We start from the raw sequence: 4,727 nt of genomic DNA on the forward strand, positions 1-4,727 counted from the left end.
CTGACCAATTGCACCACAGGAATTTGCTGCGGGATACGAGGAAAAAAATCACTAGCCTTGACAGGTTGCATTTCTGAAACTGACAGCTCGGCACTGTAGGTTGTGCTTGGTAGAAAATTGTATTGTTGGAGTCGGGGTATAGCTCAGTGGTAGAGCATTTGACTGCAGATGAAGAGGTCCCCGCTTCAAATCCGAGTGCCCTCTTTTTTTAATTTAAATTAAAATACAAATAGCATTTTATAATTTTCATTTCAGCTGCAAAGGTACAAATAAGTAACAAATAGTGTTTTAAAGACAGCAACAAGGTACGGACGGGGATTGAACCCGTGATCTACGGTTTACGAGACCGACGCCTTACCACTTGGCCACCGCACCCTTCACAACTGCAAACGAAATCGGAAGCTTGGAGTCTATTGAGAAGGCTGCCCGGAAAGGCAATCTGGCTGGAAACCAACCTTACAGTTAACAGCTGAATGCCAAGGATGGGCAAAATAGTCACGGAAACTCTTTAAATAGAAACCAGTGGTCTCCATATTTATTTAAAATACAAATAGAAAATAGGTTGCCAGACATGTATTTTAAATAGAAATTAGTAAATACTATTTTGCAAATAGTATTTTTTTAAAACACTTGACACCATCTACCATTTATTTATTTTTTTCATAATAATGAACTGAAAGTTTCAGTACTGCCTCAGTCCACGAGCCTGTCAGTAACCGTATTTTGATCCAAAAGAACTGGTACTTCTATAGCAACAATTACAATAGTTTTAGGATGTCTTTGAAAATGAATTAATTTGGAGTTAAGAATCGTACATCTTTTACCAGAAACATTTTGTTTTACATTAAATGGATTTCATATTAGAGTGAAGCTATGGTCACATTGCTGAGTAAGGAATGACCATAAAACAAGGCACATGCTAATTCTGAGGACACACTCGTTTTCGGTGTTAACCCTATTATTTGCAGCAGCAGCGATGCAATTTTAAAGCTTTTCACCATTTTTCAACTTTTTTTTTACTTAATACAAAAATGCAGTTTCTGCTCAATTTGTAATAAAGCAGTACTTGTTATATGATCCTGACAGTAATCGTAATATAATCAGAGCCTTCTGAGTACACAGACGCCGTTACCCACAGTGACTTACAATCATAAACAAAAATACATTTCAAGAATCACAGTACAAGTATTCATACATATCAGAGCAAGATAAAATACAATGACTTCAGTTCTAGTAGGTACAAGTATATGACAAAATACGATTCAATAATCATAGCAGATAACAGTGTCAGTGATAGTTACATCAGGATATGATTAAATGCAAAATACTACAGATTGAATAACACTTGTGGCAGATTACAGTACAGTAAATGCAGTAAAATAGGGAGCAAATAAGAGCACGTAAAGCACATTAAGGAAGAGTGATAAAGTGTCCACAGCAAAAATAGGAGTTCTACAGGTGCTGTCTGAAGAGGTGAGTCTTGAGGAGGTGCCGGAAGGTGGTCAGGGACTGGGCAGTCCTGACATACAGGAGTGTAGCTATTGATTTTCTTTCATGTTAAAAAGCACTTTGTTGTAACAAAATTAACTAATTTAAATAAAAAAAATGCTGAATCTTCCCTCTGACATTCTCCATTGACAAATAGAGGGATGCGAACCAGTCCGCACACCCTTCGTCTTTCTGGAGCTCCGCAACGACCTGAAATAACAAATGGATATGTGAATGTGCTGTATATCTAAACATAGCGATGGTTCCCTCTTTCACTAGCACACTGAAACACACTGAAACACAGACGTTTCAAGTGTTAATCCTAATATTTGCAGCAGCAGCGATGCAATTTTAAAGCTTGTCACCATTTTTCAACTTTTTGTTTTACTTAATACAAAAATAAGAATTTTAGGAAAGGAAAACATTTTGTTCATTAAAAGCAAACATGAGAATGGCAATAGTAGCAGAAATAACCTGAATCGGTGCAAACACTAATAGAAAAAAAACACAAAATATTAAAAAATAGAATGTAAAATTAAAACAAAATTCATGTCTGCATGCAATCCATGTGTGTCTCGGAGGTTTGGGGCTGGGGCGCGCGCGACCTCAGATCAGGCGAGACAAAAGGAGACAACAGACAGATCGTGTGTTCACGCCAAACGGCGAAACACGGTCTTGAAACACGGACCAAGGAGTCTAACACGCACGCGAGTCGGCGCGCGCTTCCGAAACCCCGTTGCGAGGTGCCCCGGCGCTCGCTAATTTACAGCACAAGTGCTTCTGGGCCCTGCAACACGAGTGCTGCAGCCAGGGTGGGCCAATCTTGCCCTTTTGAAAAAAAATCCAAGATGTACATTTCTTTTTATTGCTTTTTAAGCCACCAGATATGTGCACATTTTTTTATTTTTTGAAAAAATAATATAATTACAGACATCTTACGCATAATTGCAGCACACATGTTGCTATTGCTAATGTCCTTGTTTATTCAGTCAGATCATATTTAAATTTGACAACAAATATTTTTGGACCTCCGAGACACACATGGATTGCATGCAGACATGAATTTTGTTTTAATTTTACATTCTATTTTTTAATATTTTGTGTTTTTTGTCTGTTAGTGTTTGCACCAATTCAGGTTATTTCTGCTACTATTGCCATTCTCATGTTTGCTTTTAATGAACAAAATGTTTTCCTTTCCTAAAATTCTTATTTTTGTATTAAGTAAAACAAAAAGTTGAAAAATGGTGACAAGCTTTAAAATTGCATCGCTGCTGCTGCAAATATTAGGATTAACACTTGAAACGTCTGTGTTTCAGTGTGTTTCAGTGTGCCGGTGAAAGAGGGAACCATCGCTATGTTTAGATATACAGCACATTCACATATCCATTTGTTATTTCAGGTCGTTGCGGAGCTCCAGAAAGACGAAGGGTGTGCGGACTGGTTCGCATGACTCTATTTGTCAATGGAGAATGTCAGAGGGAAGATTCAGCATTTTTTTATTTAAATTAGTTAATTTTGTTACAACCAAGTGTTTTGAACATAAAGAAAATAAATAGCTACACTCCTGTATGTCAGGACTGCCCAGTCCCTGACCACCTTCTGGCACCTCCTTAAGACTCACCTCTTCAGACAGCACCTGTAGAACTCCTATTTTTGCTGTGGACACTTTATCACTCTTCCTTAATGTGCTTTACGTGCTCTTATTTGCTCCCTATTTTACCTCATTTACTGTACTGTAATCTGCCACAAGTGTTATTCAATCTGTAGTATTTTGCATTTAATCATATCCTGATGTAACTATCACTGACACTGTTATCTGCTATGATTATTGAATCGTATTTTGTCATATACTTGTACCTACTAGAACTGAAGTCATTGTATTTTATCTTGCTCTGATATGTATGAATACTTGAACTGTGATTCTTGAAATGTATTTTTGTTTATGATTGTAAGTCACTGTTGGTAACGGCGTCTGTGTCCTCAGAAGGCTCTGATTATATTACGATTACTATCAGTATCATATAACAAGTACTGCTTCATTACAAATTGAGTAGAAACTGCATTTTTGTATTAAATAAAAAAAAAGTTGAAAAATGGTGACAAGCTTTAAAATTGCATCGCTGCTGCTGCAAATAATAGGGTTAACACCGAAAACGAGTGTGTCCTCAGAATTAGCATGTGCCTTGTTTTATGGTCATTCCTTACTCAGCAATGTGACCATAGCTTCACTCTAATATGAAATCCATTTAATGTAAAACAAAATGTTTCTGGTAAAAGATGTACGATTCTTAACTCCAAATTCATTTTCAAAGACAGCCTAAAACTACTGTAATTATTGCTATAGAAGTACCAGTTCTTTTGGTTTGTTGACTGAGGCAGTACTGAAACTTTCAGTTCATTATTATGAAAAAAATAAATAAATGGTAGATGGTGTCAAGTGTTTTAAAAAAATACTATTTGCAAAATAGTATTTACTAATTTCTATTTAAAATACATGTCTGGCAACCTATTTTCTATTTGTATTTTAAATAAATATGGAGACCACTGGTTTCTATTTAAAGAGTTTCCGTGACTATTTTGCCCATCCTTGGCATTCAGCTGTTAACTGTAAGGTTGGTTTCCAGCGAGATTGCCTTTCCGGGCAGCCTTCTCAATAGACTCCAAGCTTCCGATTTCGTTTGCAGTCACGGAGGGTGCGGTGGCCAAGTGGTAAGGCGTCGGTCTCGTAAACCGAAGATCACGGGTTCAATCCCCGTCCGTACCTTGTTGCTGTCTGAAAACACTATATGTTACTTGTTTGTACTTTTGCAGCTGAAATGAAAATTATAAAATGCTATTTGTATTTTAATTTAAATTAAAAAAGAGGGCACTTGGATTTGAACCAGGGACCGATTGATTTGCAGTCACATGCTCTACCAGCTATACCCCGACTCCAACAATGCCATTTTCTACCAAGCACAACCAACGGTGCCGAGCTGTCAGTTTCAGAAATGCAACCCACCAAGGCGAGTGATTTTTCACCTTGTATCCCGCAGCAAATTCCTGTGGTGCAATTGGTCAGTGTGTTTGGCTCTTAACCCTTTAAGGACCGAGATCGTGTCAACACCACATCATACTGAAATTTCAAATTCAAAGCCACAGTTTGCCTTGCCTGACGGCTTTGACAGATTATTTAAGAAAAGCTATAACGTTCCCCTAGAGTGTTCTGAAAACAAGGACACCAATTCCAAGATGCGACT

The 4,727-nt window shown here is 37.5% G+C and overlaps 2 non-coding genes across 2 annotated transcripts; one reads left to right on the forward strand and one right to left on the reverse strand.

The window, feature by feature from the left end:
• Positions 1-303: 303 nt before the first annotated feature.
• trnat-cgu (transfer RNA threonine (anticodon CGU)) lies at positions 304-375 on the reverse strand. Its single transcript has one exon. It is a non-coding gene; the product is annotated as a tRNA-Thr (tRNA).
• A 3,805-nt stretch (positions 376-4,180) lies between these two features.
• trnat-cgu (transfer RNA threonine (anticodon CGU)) lies at positions 4,181-4,252 on the forward strand. The gene has a single exon. It is a non-coding gene; the product is annotated as a tRNA-Thr (tRNA).
• Positions 4,253-4,727: the final 475 nt, after the last annotated feature.

The sequence above is a fragment of the Acipenser ruthenus genome, unplaced genomic scaffold (assembly GCF_902713425.1).
Source record: "Acipenser ruthenus unplaced genomic scaffold, fAciRut3.2 maternal haplotype, whole genome shotgun sequence".
NCBI classification, from domain to species: domain Eukaryota; kingdom Metazoa; phylum Chordata; class Actinopteri; order Acipenseriformes; family Acipenseridae; genus Acipenser; species Acipenser ruthenus.